At 48.4% G+C, this 16,149-nt stretch overlaps 1 long non-coding RNA gene across 1 annotated transcript in view; it reads right to left on the bottom strand.

The window, feature by feature from the left end:
• The window catches only part of LOC105878318 (uncharacterized), a 38,255-nt gene extending 25,423 nt beyond the window's left edge, over window positions 1–12,832 (bottom strand). The window contains exon 1 of the long non-coding RNA XR_001157312.3: window positions 12,711–12,832. This is a non-coding gene — a long non-coding RNA (uncharacterized LOC105878318). The remainder of the gene's footprint in view (window positions 1–12,710) is intronic.
• Window positions 12,833–16,149: the final 3,317 nt, after the last annotated feature.

The following is a 16,149-nucleotide window of genomic DNA, read 5'->3' as shown; positions in this document are numbered from 1 at the left end:
ATTTCAATCTAGAGATGTTGTATTGTTTACCCAAATTAATAGTAAGGCAGCCTTGTGGTCTTTCTTCCTCATAACTGTATCTGTGGCACCTGCATGTTATAGGTGCTTAAGACATAAGTGTTGTTCAATGATACAATCAGAGCTGATGTCAAACACACACTTTTTGACTCCAAAGATAATATGCTTTCACAGCTCTGTGCTGGAACAAATTTAAGAAATATAACAGAACGTGTACTTCTGTCTGAAAAAGCTAATTCATTATAACGCTCCAGCGTTATAATGTGGTATCTCGGACGAGGGGAAGGGTGAGCTCCACTGAGCTCTGCTGTGGTTAGACTATGCTTAGAAAACTGAACTTAGCTCGAGACACCACCACAGAGAGAGAGGAAGCTCGATCATGTCCAGAGGAAAGAGAACGGATGGATGGACTGAGCAAGAATCACAGCACAGCAACTGAGGAGATAGCTGGGAGTTAACTTTGGGAGAAGATGCAGGGAGACACCAAGACCACCTTCAAATAGGTGAAAAACTAACATTGCAGTCACTAATACTGCTTTCCAAATATTTCCAGCTCTCTGCCTCCTGAGCACATAATACCATGTTTCCCCAAAAATAAGACAGGGTCTTATATTTATTTTTCCTCAAGAAGACACCCTAGGGCTTATTTTCAGGGGATGTGTTATTTTTTTTTTTTAAGTATGGTACAACAATCTACATTTATTCAAATATAGTTAAGTCGCCTCCTTCTGGAACATCATCATAACTCTCCAAACTCCAAATTCCATCCTGAATTTCTTGTGACTCTATTTCCTTTAGAACCATTGGCCCCAATCTTCCATGTTGATCAATAGAGGTCTCGGGGGGCAGATGAGAAGGGCTGCTCGTCTTCTTTACCGCTCTGCAATGAAATGCAGGGGTTGTGCAGATACGCTGCATAGCCACGCCCATCACTAGGTCTTATTTTGGGGGTAGGGCTTATATTGCACAAATGCTTAGAAATCCTGCTAGGGTAGGTCTTATTTTTGGGGAAACAAGGTAAGAGCTACTTTGGGGCCTTGTCAAGGACAAGTAAAGCAACAGGTGAATAGTTCTAGCCATCAAGTTAAGAGCAGGATGATGTACAATACCTGCTGGCCAGAACATTTCAGTGCTGATGAGAAATTCCGTTTCCTCCAGTGAATGGCAATGACAAGAGATGGAGGCTGTGCTCTGACAGCCTGGGTCCCTGAGTGATTAACATGAACAGAGTCCCTGGACAACCCTTAATGGACATTTTGAATGAGCAAGAAATAAGTGTTACTTTTATTACTGTTGTTTAGTGCTGTTGAGATAGTGGCCATTGCTTGTCCCTGCAGCATGACCTAGTCTCTTCAGACTGATGCGCCTGCAATGTGCAGACAGACTAGTCTGGTAATACGTGGCCCCCAGGGTTAGAACTAGGAGCATGCCAGGCTGTGACGGGGGTTACGGAATTTGTTTTAGTATAAAAATGAACTTCCTCACCAAGGTCCCCAAATGTGTCATAGTAATTTGTTTTGGAGGGAAGCGGTTCACCATCACTGGACATCTTCAGCCTACAACCCCGGCTGGGGATGATGATGGAGCAGAGGTCTCTTCCAAGCCTGGGAGGCTAGCGTAGCCAGGTCTGGAATGGGCTTAGCAAGCACGCTCTCATTGTGCTGCCTCCCCCAGGGGCCCACTGGGGCAGGCCTGGAGTTGGCCCACTGTAGTGTTTCCGCTGGCCATGTGCCCAGGCCCCTGCTGCTTTCGCTGTACCATGGAGTCACGAACCTGTGCTCAGCATTGCCAGGGGGCTCAGCAAGTGTGTACAAAATGCACAGCAGCTGAGACGGCAAAAAGATCAAACGAATGGCAAAGGCTCTCTTGGCCAGCCGTCGTGCAGAATGACAAACAGTCCTCGGAGATTCCTGTTGGCATCATTAGCAGTCTGGAAACATTAGGGAACCCCTGGAGTTCACCCCTCTTGGTTTGTCCCTCACCACGCGTATTCTGCCTTCTAGGAACAAGAGCTAAGCATCCTTCCCAACAGTGCGGCATTCCAGCATAAGGATCTGCTCTGGAGAGATGTGTGTGTTCAGAGAAAGCTCTGTTGGGGGGTCGGAGGAGAATGTGTTTTAGCAAAGGCTGGATGTGAGCACTTGCCCTATTTTCTAGTGGTTTGCTGGAGTTGGCTCACGCTGGCTCGTCAGAGCCAATTGCGCACATCTCTCCCCCAGCTAGTGTTCAACGAACTCTACGGGGGTAGCTTAAAATTGGTTGTAGTGGGAATACTTACACCATGCAAATTGGCGAGTGCTAAGAATCAGGGATTTTATTGTTATTTTTAGACAGCTCACCAGCACACCCCTGGGAATAGGGAAATAGTGAGAAAATCATGGTCTTTGTAGCCAGGCAGAACCAAGTTCCCCCTGGCTCTGCCCTACTAGCTGTTGTCATTGGGGGAAGGGGATAATGAAGCTTCTGTGAACCTTAGTTTCCTTGCCTGTAAAATGGGAATAATAATGAAAATCAAAATATTCATTACCTTAGAGGGAAGTGTGAGCATCAAATGAGATAATGTCTACAGGTCACTTACTAAGCTAAGCTCTTTCCCTTGGCGACTGATAGACACCCACCTCCAGAGACAGAAAAACAGAACACCCCTGAATTATGGCTTTTTTCTTTAATGTGGAAAATCTTCCCAGAAGCTTCCTGGTTTTATATCTCATTGGCCCATTTAGCATCACATGACCATACCTAACACCAATCACTTGACAAGGGACAGGGGAGTCAGGCCACAGCTCCTGAGGGTGCCCTCGAGCCCCTGTTGATGCTAGTGGGATTTTTAAAGCTTTCCAGATTGTTCCTATGTGCAGTCAGAATATAGAGCCAGTGGTTTAGAGTCTAAATCTTAGACAAATTGTGACTTGGCCCCCTGGGGCTGGAGAGGGGTTCATTCCCCCTGAAAGACAAGGATGGAGAGCAAGGTCAGGGTTCTGGGCATGTAGGAGGGGGTGGAAAAGGAGGGAGACTGTTTACCAGGTAAGCAGCCATGTTGGTTTAGTCTCCATTTTTAGCTACTGGACAATCTTGGGGTGAAGAGCTCAGTGAGGAAAACCAGAGGCATTAAAAAACAGTTATTCTTAGAGGTAAGACCTGCAACTGTTTGAAAGAAAGAAATGAAGTCTTGGATTAAGCTTTGAAAAAAAGGTTCTATAATAAAGAATGGGAAGGAGAGAGCTAAGACAGCTCTGCAACTTATCCCAGGGGTAAGACATGGCCAACTGTCCTTACTGAAGAGGACGGCCCTGTTCGTTCTGCACCGCCTCTTATAGCAGTGGGCTGAGCCCTGGCAGGACCACCATGAGCTTTCTGTAGACAAACCCTGCGACAAAGCCACAGACACAGCAAACTTCTCTGATCTCTATCTTCTTAGAATGTCAGCACCCTAACTAGGATTCTAGCAACTTACGTCCTGAGACTCAGAGCTGTCTCCTCGTTTCCAAGAGCCTGTCAACAGCATTTGCTGAGTATAGACTGTGGATTCTGAAGAAAATGGACTTTGGAGTCAGGAGATGTGGATTTGAAACTTGACTATGCATTCCTCCTGGGCTGGCTGTTAAGCCCACCTGATCTTTTGTCTCTTCATCTATTAAATGGCAATCATAATACTCAACTCCTAAGATTGTGATGAGGATACAAAAGGACATAATTTGTAAACTTTTAATTCTCAATACAAATTGTAGCTATATGTAGCTGAAGAATATTTAAACTATAGAATTCGGTTTAGGAGCAGGTTGAGAGTGGTCAGCATGTCCCATCTAAAGGTACCATAAGCCATCAGTCAGGGAAGGAGGGAAGAAGTCACTTTGCAAGTCATCCCAAAGGGGGGTGAGGTTTAGTCGCTGCTTCTGGGCACAGGCCCCTACTTCCTAGCTCCATCCGTTTTGTTCCCCAGACACCCGCACCCTCATTAGCTTCCCACTTGCCAGAAGTGATGAGGAAAGTGGAACCGAGGGTTGTTATTTTTGTGTGTTTCCCATCTTAATCCATCTCAGAGGCAGCACATGAAAAATCCTGAATGTCTCCTCACCCCTCCCAGGGCACGGCCACCCATGAGAATGTCTATGCCACATGAAAGTCACTACAAAGGCAGCAGAGGTGGGACCTCCTTCGTGTCTATGGAATGTGAGGGAGAGAGCAAAATGTGAGGGGCAAGTGGGGCACCCCCAAACCAGAGCCTTACTACTGAGGGGTTAAAAAAAAAAACAGCCAAGACTGACTCAGCATGGGACACAGAAGCTTTCCGTCTCAGACCAGTTGGACAGAGCTGGGCAGGACCAGAGAAAGTGTCTTTGTGACATGCAGGGACAAAGCAAGCTCAAGGCTCCACACCTTCCTCAGGTGACCATCCCATCAGGGAAGTCAGCTCAGGCCTGCGCTTCCCAGCTGACGTGGAGCCACACGTGGGCTTCCACACGACTCCACGGCCAGCCAGCCAGAGGCACGGCCACGGCTAAGGAAGCACAGAGGCTGTGGGCATGACGGGACCCAGGCTCTAAGGGGGATATTAAGGCATGTTGGAAACATCGCGTCTGGAATCCTGTGCCTGACTGCTCGGGAATGTGTGGTTTGGGTAGTTTTCTGGTTTGACTTACAGGAAGGTCTGACGGGAATGTTGTAACAGGTCTGGATCACCTTGGAAAAATACCGTTCAGCTGCCAGCCTGGCGCTGCAGTTCCAGGAAGCAGCTGGTGGTGAATCAGCAGCCTTCTCTTTCCTTGTGGTTTCAGGAAGCATGTCCAGGGCCTCACCCACCTCCTTTCCAGGGAGAGAAATGCCACCAGCCACACACGAGCTCTCCTGGGAGGGACTGAAGTGGGGGCTGGTGGAGGGGAGGCCACAGCAGATTCTATCCCACCCATCCCCAGGGTGGAGGACGCCGATGAGATCAGAGACCTTTAGGCCCCAGACTCAGGCTTTTTTTTTTTTTTTTTTTAATTTTTTAGTATGCACACACCATAGAATACTATGGACTCAGGCTTTTGATGTAGAAAATCATGCACAGTTTCTAAGTCTCTTGTCTGGAGTTCACAAAAATAAAACTAGGTATAAATCTCTACATAGTGGATGACATAGTTTGCATTTGCTTTAACATGATATCAGTCTCTTACCTGCAAAGCCAGCCAGGGTCTGAGAAGCTCTCAGAAAGTTGTTGGGGCTGCTGTCTGGGTGTGAGGGCCATTTGTACTTAAGGTCAAGGGGTGGTCTCAGTGGGTCGCTCGGCAGCTGGAAAAGTCTTGGGAAAAGGCCATGGGGCCATAGCTCCAGCTATCTCCACCCTAGTGAGAGTTGCTGCTTTCTGCCTCTTCATTCACCATTTTCTGGCCTCCTCTTGAGGTTACTACTATCCCTGGAGGAGCTTTGGGCTAATGGACATAGCCTATGTGCCTCAATTTCCCCATAGCCACATGGAGCCAGTTAAATAATAAGTAGATTTGGAGAGGTGGGTCATTTCAGATTAGCTCCTGGGTTTTCACCCCCACTTGAGAAAGCTAAATTTCTTTCTTCTCTCTTTTGCTCTCTCTTTTTCTGTGTGTATGTCTGACTCACTTCTATGCTGTTACAGTTAAATACCAGTTAGACCTCAGTGACCCACATACAGCCCTAATGACTGTAAAAGCATGTCCATGCTCATGGATGACTCAGGAGAACCAGGGCCTTGAAAGATGAGCTGAGTCAATGAATGTGAGCTTGGCGTTCTTACCCCGCCCCCATCCTGTTGTAATCCACCTCCTCCCTTCACTCTCTCTGGGTGTCCCTGTCCTTGGCCTTCCAGGGCCTGTGTGGGTACACGGAGGAAGCAAGACAGAAGTGGGTGAAATTACTACAACTGCCCTCCAAGACTCTCTGTCCTCAAGGGCTTGAGGACAGGAGCTCCCAGGTCTCATGGAAGGCAGGCAGCTATGCAGCCCACAGTGATCTGAACTGGGAAGCCAAAAAAAGGGTGTTGGGAGAGTACCCAGCTCTAAGGGACCGCCCATAAGCGATGCTTTGGGCTTCACCTGTTGGCCAGAGCCTCCAGCAAAGGGACATTTATATGCTACTGTGAAACTTCTAGATAAGCTGGAGATCAGGGTAGATGAAGGAAGAGGGAAGAGGAGAAGCTCCCAGGGAGCAGCCCCTGGAGTTCACTTCCTGCCCTAATAAACCATGTTACCCTCACCCCTGTCCTTCTTCCCACCTGCCTTTGCTCAGTTTCCATTCCTTCTCTCTCTGTTGCTTTTTGGGTGTTTATAGTCTAGTCCAGTGGTTCTCATCAGCCACACATGGAAAGTTGTCAGACTACAAATTCTCAGACCCCACCCAGGCCTACTGAATCAGAAACTCTGAGGGGACAGCAAATCTGTGTTTGCCCTCCAGGAGGTTCTAATGCATGCTCCTGTCTGGGCACCGCTGCTGCCCTCTCTGCCCCCAGTTCGGCTATGGGCTCCCGGATGGCACAGACTCACATGGACAGAACCGACTCACAAAAGCTTCGTGCACTCCCGGGCACCCAGGGGGATAGCTCTGTATAGACACTGTCCCAGGAAAGTAGAAAGAAGATTCCAGGAGGCAGCCTGGTAATGATCAGAGCTTGAACCCAAGGGTCAGGACCTGGGTTCTAGTCGGTTGACTCTTGGTTCCTTCTCTGTAAAGTAGATGGGAAGAACTGGGTCTCTGAGCTTGGGTAGTTCTCACGTCCGTAAGTCTGGTCCAGCCAGCACCTGCCTCCTTATTCTTCTCCTTCTTACTGACTCTCTGCCCAGCCCCACTGGCAACCCTGTGCTTCTTCTGGTCCTTAGTCAGTGACTGTTTGTGTGTGTGTGACAGAGAAAGAGCGAGAAAGAGAGGAAGGAAGGAAGGAAGGGAGGGAGGGAGGGAGGGAAGGAAGGAAGGAAGGAAGGAAGGAAGGAAGGAAGGAAGGAAGGAAGGAAGGAAGGAAGGAAGGAAGGAAAAAGAAAGGAAGGAAAAAGAAAGAAAGAAAGAAAGAAAGAAAGAAAGAAAGAAAGAAAGAAAGAAAGAAAGAAAGAAAGAAAGAAAGGAAAGAAAGAAAAAAGAAAGAATCCAGAAATGAAATGGAAACACATATAGGAGAAGCCATAGCCTACAAACAGAAATGAGGCCAATCCTAGGAATGTTTGCCCCAGCAGGTTGAAGGCAGAGTCCCTCTGTCAGGACCTCAGCTGAACTGGGAGAGGGAGAGCCGAGTTACCAGACATCAGAGCAGCCAATTAAGGCAACAAGTCCAAAATGAAAGAGTTAAGCCTCTCATCACTTCCTGCAATGGTCTAAGCAAGTGTCTAAAAACAGAAAACACTGACTGCCCCATTCCATCTTCTGCCATGGAATGGACAGGGGTCCCGGGTCAGCTGGCTCAGTGGAGGTGTGGGGTCGTCTCACTGTTGAGGGAGCCCTAACAAAAGGCTTTGGCAGTTTTATGGTCTCTGGGGTCTAAGTGGGGGGGAGGGGGAGGGGGCCTGGGGTGAAAGTACTGGGTGCTGAGTCAGAGTGGGGGAAAGAGTCTTCAGGGTTTCCTCCTCCTTCCTTGACCCACCCAAGGAGCCTCTGCCCAAGGCCTCAGATAAAAAGACTTAGGAATGAAGACTCAGGAGACAGAAGTATAAATATGTGATAAGCAGGGACCACCCAGAAGGGCCTGAGACCTTGACTGCAGCTCCCTCCAAAGACTGCCATGCACTGGCTGTGCCCCTGGTCTGGGGTGGGGAGGGCAGCTTGCCTCACGAGCCTGCCAGGCAAAGCCTTTGTCATTGCCATTGCTGTTGCCTGTGGTCAGGCCCAAAACATCACACGTGTCTAACCAGAAGCCAGACTCCTTCCCCCTTCCAGGGAGACACTATGTGGCCTCTTTTCCCACCTGCCTCTCCTGAGCCAGCTTTCAGGCAAATATCAGGGCACCTGCCTCTGCAAGAGACGAAGGGACTTTTTCCAGGTGGAAATCTCTTGGATCCTGCCATCTTAATCCATGGCTATCTCTGGGAAATCATTGAGAGGCCGAAGTATAAACTCCCATCAGGAGCTCACGTTATTGACACATGAGACTTTGTTACTATTGAGTGGCAAGGTCCTTACCCCTTCTCTGAAGATAATCATGTATTTATTGCTATAGACCAGAACTTTCTGAAAGTTGTCCACAGTTGTAGGAACAAAGTTGTAGAAGTGCTATTAATGCTAAAGCTGACACCAAATCACTCATGTCCCAGCCTATACTATTTTCTCTTATATTTTATACTTATATGTCCTTTATTTTCTATCAGGTTACAAATTTCTTGAGGACAAAGGCTGTGACTTATTTATTTATTTATTTTGAGACAGACTCTCACTTTGTTGCCCAGGCTAGAGTGAGTGCTGTGGCATCATCCTAGCTCACAGCAACCTCAAACTCCTGGGCTCAAGCGATCCTCCTGCCTCAGCCTCCCGAGAAGCTGGGACTATAGGCATGCGCCACCATGCCTGCCTAATTTTTTCTATTATATATTAGTTGGCCAATTAATTTCTTTCTATTTATAGTAAAGACGGGGTCTCGCTCTTGCTCAGGCTGGTTTCGAACTCCTGACCTCGAGCAATCCGCCCGCCTCTGCCTCCCAGAGTGCTAGGATTACAGGCGTGAGCCACGGCTCCCAGCCAAGGCTGCGCCTTACACGTCTGTGTGTCATCAGGGTGCTTTACTCCCAAATATATGCTGCTTAGATAAGCTTCCAGGATATAAACCTCAATACCCACCAAACCATTTCTTCTATCGTTGCCTGGAAATATCTAAGTCTTGTGTCAATTTGCTTCGACACATAACTGTGTCCTATCTTCCAGGTAAATTGTAAATACATTTCTGTTTGCGGCATCACAGCAGCTGGTTCATATTTAACCGTCAACACATAAATACTTAACAGAATTCTGGGAACCGTCCTTATCAAGAGACAAAAAGTTAACTGGAACTGGAAATTCAATCCTCTCAAACTCCACGAAGACCCGTCTTCCAGGCCATGAGATTCCAGGCAAGATCTAACACAACCACTGCTTGCTGGGGCCACTCACAGCACGGCAGCATCTGGGGAAGTTATTTCTGGGGACAGTGAGCTGTCCCCCTCTGAAACCCTCTTGCTTCAGTTTGCCCCAGTACTCAGACTTAACTGGTGGAGATTTATTGGTTTATATCTAACATGATTGGTGATAATCTGTTTTTATTCATCATGGTCACCATTTGAAACTGCCCAGTGCAATCATCCCTACTCGACCCTAGTGGCTGAGAAAGGAGAATTGTTTGTTTCAACAAGCCAGAGAGCTGATCTCCTGCTTTCTAACTGGACGATTTATATGATTTAGGTAGAGAAAGAGATATCTTCCACACTAGGCAGGCACAGTCACCCTGCCATCCCAATACATTCTACTCCACCCTTCCATTCCCCTATCCCACTGCCCTGTCTGTTCCTTCGAAGGCAAGCGAGCAGGTCCCAGGCTTACAGCTCGATTGGACGGAGCTTGTCCCTGTTCTTTCTCTCTGGTGATTTCTGTCTTGTGGCTGGGAGCCAGAGTCTGGGTTTGTTCTCCCCCTTAACCATGCAGAGAAAAAGTCAGCAAAGACATTCCAGTTCGGCATTCCTCTAAGGATCAGAGGCTCTGACTGCTCAGCAAAATTACCTGGAGGAGAGTTTTAATAACCTGGCTTCCTGGAACCTACCCCAAACATTCTGATTCAGTCAGCCTGAGGTGAAGCTCAGCCAGCTGTATTTTTTAAAACTTTACAGATGATTGGGATGCATGGGCAAGTCTGGGAACCACTGGACAAATTCTGAGCACTTTGAGATCAGGAAACATGTGACTCTTCCATTCTGTATCCCCCAGTGACTAACTCAACACCTAGCACACAGCAGCCGCTTAATAAATCTTTACTGAGTGGAGCAAATGAATGATTGAAAATGGGGGTAGGGGTGGGAGGTGGGGGGTATCAGGAGTGTAGCCAACCCTAGCATCTTACCTAAGGGCTAGGCAAGGGGCGATGCATGCAGAAGGCCAAACGAGTCACAGTGGGGCCAGGAATAGCAATAAGGCAGTAGGGTGGGGGAGGGGTGGCAAGAAAACTGGGTAATTTGAGCCAGGAGGAAGAACATGGCCCCTGCCCTTGAATTGCTACTATGTTTAACCGTTGGGGCTGCCCCTGCTGTTGGGACTTACAGAAGGTCTGTCTCCAGTCCCACCTAAGAAAGCAAATATGATCGGTCACTTCCCTGTTTAAACCCTCCAAAGCCCCACACCGTCCCCAGGATAAAGTCTACACTCCTTTCTCTGGCTCAGGAGTTCCTTCCTGCTTCCTTCTCAGCAAATCACATGCTACCTGCCCTCATCTCTGTGTGCACCGGCCACCCTACCTTCTCCCACGTTCCACAACCTGCGGTGTTCTATCTCACCACCGTCTCCAGCAATGCTCATTCCCCACCCCACGCCCGCCCTTTCACCTAAAAACTCCTATGCAACCACCAAATTAGAGTCTAAAAACATCCGCTCTCTTCCCCCAGGGTCAGCTCCCCGGGGGTCGAGATCAGTCTCTTGTGCCCAAGGCCTAGCCAGTAGGTGCTCCAATGTTTGTTGAATGAACAAAGGAAGTTGGGACAAGAAACCAACAGGACCGAGGTTCGCTTTTGTTCTGTAAAACTGGGTTGATTCTGCAGAGACACAAGACCATCGATTTGGACTCTAGAGAGGATTGGAGATTGGGTTGTGTTAAAGACAAAAGCACGGGAAGGTGGGAGATTCCAAGAAAGACCACAGAGAAGCCAGCACGCCATGCCCAATCCGTGGCTGAGGTCAGAGGCTGGCGTGGGAGCCGGCTCTCGTGCTCCCACTCGGCCACGGCGGGCTGCAGAGCGGGCGCCAACACTGCGACAGAACCTCGGCAGCCGCACGGGCGGGCGACGGCCACAGATCGCGCTCAGGGCGACCCGGGCGCGCGGGCGGAGCTCAGCTCGGCTGGAGCGCGGGGACAGGGCCGGGTGCACCGCGGGCCGGGCGGGACAGGCGCGCGCCGCCAGGCGGTGCCGGGGGCAGCCGAGTCCCCTGCCTGACGGCCGATGCCTTGATTTGGTCTGACAAGTGGAGGCTGCTGTGAGAAGCGGCCTGGATTTTTGACATTCAGCAAGCTAGAAATAACCAGCTGGGCTCCTGGCGCTCTGGCCGCAAATGTCTTGTTCTTTCCAGGCAACGGCCAGACCGAAGAGGCTGTTCCCCAGCGCAGACCTGCGCTCTGCGTGTCCGGGAGACCGACTTCTAGCCGGGGCTCAACTTCTAAGTTTAGGGGAAATCACTTGAATTGAGTGCAGCTCGGCGTCCCCTCCATAAAATGGGGCTGCTTATGCTCGAGCCCCTTCCGCCTCTGTTAGAAAATGATTCCAAGTGGCTGCCCTGTCCGCTCGAATCCCGCGGCCTGGACTTGATGTCTGCGGCTTCTAGAAGCCTAGTGCTCCACATATGCACCCTGGGAGAGACTTGCAGATGATCCTGGTGGAAAACGGTGCTGATGAGCCCTTTGTAATCCTGTGAGAGTCCGTTGCAATCTAGAGGCTCTCGCCCTAGAAAAAATTAAGCCGGGGCCAAACGCTCCTAACAAGTGCAGAGATTTACCAGGTTTAACTGACAGACCCCTGGTTTAACATCGGCAATGTGGTCCGACTCCCCCTCCTTCTTGTAGGCTGAGACAAGCCTTCCGGCTTTCCCCCACCTTCCAGTCCTCAGGTGAGCACCACCTCTTCCCTCCTTTCTCCTGTCAACCACCCTCCCCTGCATCCCCCACACCTGGGAGCTCTCAGGAGGGAAATTGTCCTGTGAAGATCTGTAAAGGGCCTGGGACATCCTGTAGCAGAGCAAGTGAAAAACGTCACCCCCCACTCTGCCTGCTACCTCTCTCCCAGCTTCTTCCCTACCCTTCCCACCAGCCTGGGGGGCCAAAATGGGAGGCGAAGCTGCGAGAGCAAAGTGCTCCCATCGGACTCTTCAGGATGTTTTCGAATCAGGACAGTCTCATCACTGTCACATAAACCGCCCCACTCCAACATCAGCCAGTTGCCACCTGGCTGCGGGCAGAAAGCACCAAGGCCGTTTTTGCACAGCGTCTTGCTTGCCCATGGCATCTCCTTGCAGCAAACGGGAACTACAGGAAGGGGCCTCTGAAAGGTACCTTTGAGAAACAGCTCTAAGGATGGGTAATTCAAGAAGCCAGTAAGGACCCTCACTCCTACCACATATTTGGATAAAATGACGAAGCCCAGCTGGGGATAGGAAGGCAGGAAATAGAAACCTAACCTCTTGCTACTCAAAATGTGAATGGGACCAGCAGCATCAACATTACCAGAAGCTTCATAGAAATGCAGGCTCTGCCCTAGACCTATTGAAAGGAGACTCATATTTTAACATAATTGCAAGAGGATCCATGTACGTGTTAAAGTTTGAGAGGCCTAATCCAAAATCTGCTGATAATGGTCATTAGAGTCCCAGTCACCCTTTCTCCCCCATGAGAAAACTACAACAGGAATTTGGTAGAGCAAATTCCTCCAAGCCCTGCTTGCAGGAGATGGCGGCCATGCTCACGGCAGGACTCACTACCCACAGACACCCCCTCATTCAACCAGAGACCTTACCCACCTGTTTGCAGAGTCACCCACCTTGGACTACTTCTTTTCTGTTATTTTACCTTCTGGGGAGACAGAGGTCTTCTATCTGGAGATGAAAATGACAAGGGACCGCCTCCTGAATAGAATCCAGTTGGGCTTTAGCTTCAGCAAGTTGCTCTGACCTTGGAGTCAGTCCCAAGGTCTGGCAAATGCTTTAGGGGAAATGGGAGGAGGATAGGTCCCTGGAGTTGCCCACGTGTACAGCAGCATTTTCACTTGCCTTTGGAAATGAAGGTGCAGAAACCATGGGAGGTGAGGAGAGCACAGACTAGTGACTTCCAGAGTGGGACAGATGTGGAAAGATGGAAAAGTGCAGAAAACCACTCAGGAAAACAGGCTGGAGTGACGCCTGCTGGGACGGGGGCCTAATCTCCCTGGACATCCCTTCCTGCCTGTTATTTTCTACAAATGCTGAGGGTTTTGTGGTTTAGGAAAAGAGATGCTTGGCCAGCTTGTAGAAAATGAGTTGTGGGCACTTTGTTACTGTCCTGGCTTTTAAAGGGGTCAAAAGCAGACTTCAAGGTGTTAGCTGCTCTGTTGGCAGCCTTAGAAAGTCATCCTTGATCTTTTATTGTTCTGCCTTTGCTCAGAGCTGCAAATTCTCCCTGGGGGAATGGCTTGTCCTAAAAGAGATGCTATTACAGTCAAAGATGTTTCCGTTTCACTTCCAATCTCTGATTCCTTGTGGGAAGTAATTGCTGCTGTGGTATGTATGCCTTGTGCCTTTTATTCTTGCATCTTTACCTAGGTGAACAGTAGCTAAGTGGACACAGCTGCCTAAAATTCAGTGGGACTTGTGTTTCCATGGAGATTGATTTGGGAAAGACAAGTGTAAGCAAAATTTTACAAGATTTGGGGGGAGTGGCTAGATTCAGCTGGTGGAACAAAGTGATTATTATAATACTTGGAATCCTGGATTAGTGAGAGAATCAGAGAGACGCTGAGGCTGCATAGCGTATCAACATTCAGTTGAAAAGAATAAAACTTTATCCCCATCACCTAGCTGTTGGGCAGTTTATTATAGATGCTACAGTTTTCCTCAAATGGCTAATTACAGGCATCCCAAATCACAACTCCTGTAACATGACTCTCAGCTCCCAGCAGCCACTTATTGTGGGCTGTGCTACTCACAGCTGAGCTCTCTTGGTCCAAATGTTTTTTCCTATAAGCTCAAACTTTTCTTGTCTAGGAAGATTTCCTGAAAGATCATAGGGATCTCATCCTTAATGCAGAGGGAATTCACTGCTCAGCAACAGTCTACCACAGGGGTCCCTAACCTATGGTGAGTTGTATAATTATTTCATTATATATTACAATGTAATAATAATAGAAAAAAGTGCTCAATAAATGTAATGCACTTGAATCATCCCAAAACCATCCCCGCCCCCCTACTCGTCTGTGGAAAAATTATCTTCCATGAAAACAGTCCCTGGTGCCAAAAAGGTTAGGGACCGCTGGTACCATACCATCACACCACTCTTTGTATAACCCTGGAATTATTCTCCAATTGCTTTATTCTTGTCTGTCTGCATGGATAGATGCCTTCTATGTTCTCCAGCTCCTGTTATCTCTCAACCTCCTGCTATGAACAATAGGTGCAGCTGGGTTGACCTGGACAGTAATCTCTCAGTGGCAGGTTCCTGGCACGTCCCTGTGAAACCCAGGACCTCTCAGGCAGACTGAGAAAGGGTTAGCACTATTGACTCTGGGACATTCTTGGCTCTAGACAAATGTTGTTTTTAAAAGCAGGGGGTTTTGTCTCTAGTGCATTGAGGAGACAAAACCCCACTGTCAGCATATTTCTTAAGTATCTGCTTGTGTTGGATCCCACTGTCAGGCCAGAGCCCCACACACATTCCCTCGGTTTTCCCCTGTGCAATACCCAGCAATGGGCAGAGATGAGGCAGGTGGTGGGGTATGTTCAAACCATCATCTATTCTTAATATAATAAACCAGGACAGGCTGGGGGCTCGTTTCTTCTCAAACTCCCCCAATGTTCTGAGCTACAACTTGTGAAAAGAATGCATTTGTTTTGTTCGCAGGTATTAATGCCTCTCCAAAAGCAGTTGTTTGGCTAGCTGGAATATCAATGACCGCTGACCAATAGGGCTTGCAGATTTGAGTCAGAGCAGTGTTCTGGATTTGTTGACTAAAGCTGCTATCTACCACTATGCATCACCTTTGTCCTTGCAGGATCACTGAGCCCATTCATGAATTCACCAGTAATTTGTGTGTGCTGGGTACCAGGCGTTAGAGATACAATGACAAGTGAAATAGACACTGCATATAATCTAGTGGGAGAGACTGGAATTAATTCAATAAGTAAAAGTAAGTATATAATTATCAACCATGATAAAGGCCCTGAAGGAAAAGAATAGGATGTTCTGCGAGAATATCACAAGAGGCTGCATCTGATACAGTGGAGGTGGGGAGGGGAAGACAGGGAGGGCTTCTCAGAGGAAGTGACGTTTGAGCTGAGCATTGAAAGAGGGTTGTAAATTAAAAAGTAAAGGGAGGTAAGGGAGTGCTTGAGATACAAACAGCTAGTTCTTTGGAGGGACTATAATAAAGTCCTAGTGGCTGGATTAAAGGGAATGAGGAAAGCAAGGCTGTAAAGAGGTAGTCACAGGGACTGGATTCCATGGGGATATACAAACGGTGTTGAGGACCTTAGCTTTTATTTTGGGACAGTGGAAATCCATTTTAAGCAGAGGATGAGAACATTAAATTTATGTGTCCAGAAGGTTGCTCTGGTGAGACAGGGGTGAGCAGGAACATCATTACTCAGGTCTCTTCCAACTCTCCCGTTGTATAGTCTAGCAAACCACCCAAGTCCAGCTTTTATTCCTCTGAGCCAAAGTGGATTGATTACACCTTTTAGGCCTCCTGAAAATCCCAGAGGGCTTGTTGGAAGGTGTGGGGGCCCGGGGTAAACTCACTGCTCGGGCATTTGAATCTGGGTTGCTTTATTTCCATCAGCACTTTGCCTCCACTCCCAAGGTATAAATCCTTAAAATTATAACCCATGGGTACCCATGCCCAGGCAGGCTTGCTTCTCTTAGATCTCAGTAATCACAGTTTTGACTATGAATTGCCAATCCCAAATTAAATGATCAGGGCAAGGTCGATGGGCTAGCCAGCTGCCACATCAAGTGTGGCTCTCCAATTCCCCGAACACAAGGCAGATGCACTCCTCGGGAATGTCGTCAGGGGCTTCTAATATAGGTCACTCAAAAAAAGAAAGTGTTCTGTGTTCCCAAGCCACTGGAGTTGATATTCATGTTTATTCTATGATTCAGAGGTTCCAAAGATCACCTTCTGGAGTGGTCAAAAACTCTCTTTGAGTGGGAAATGATTCCTTATTTGAAAAGAGTCTTTAGCCAAGTTTGGTTCTTCCTTAGCTGTGAACCTCCTCCACAGACGATGCTTG

This window comes from Microcebus murinus, chromosome 6, assembly GCF_040939455.1.
Source record: "Microcebus murinus isolate Inina chromosome 6, M.murinus_Inina_mat1.0, whole genome shotgun sequence".
In the NCBI taxonomy this organism is placed as follows: Eukaryota; Metazoa; Chordata; class Mammalia; order Primates; family Cheirogaleidae; genus Microcebus; species Microcebus murinus.
This window is presented reverse-complemented; position numbering and strand designations above follow the sequence as displayed.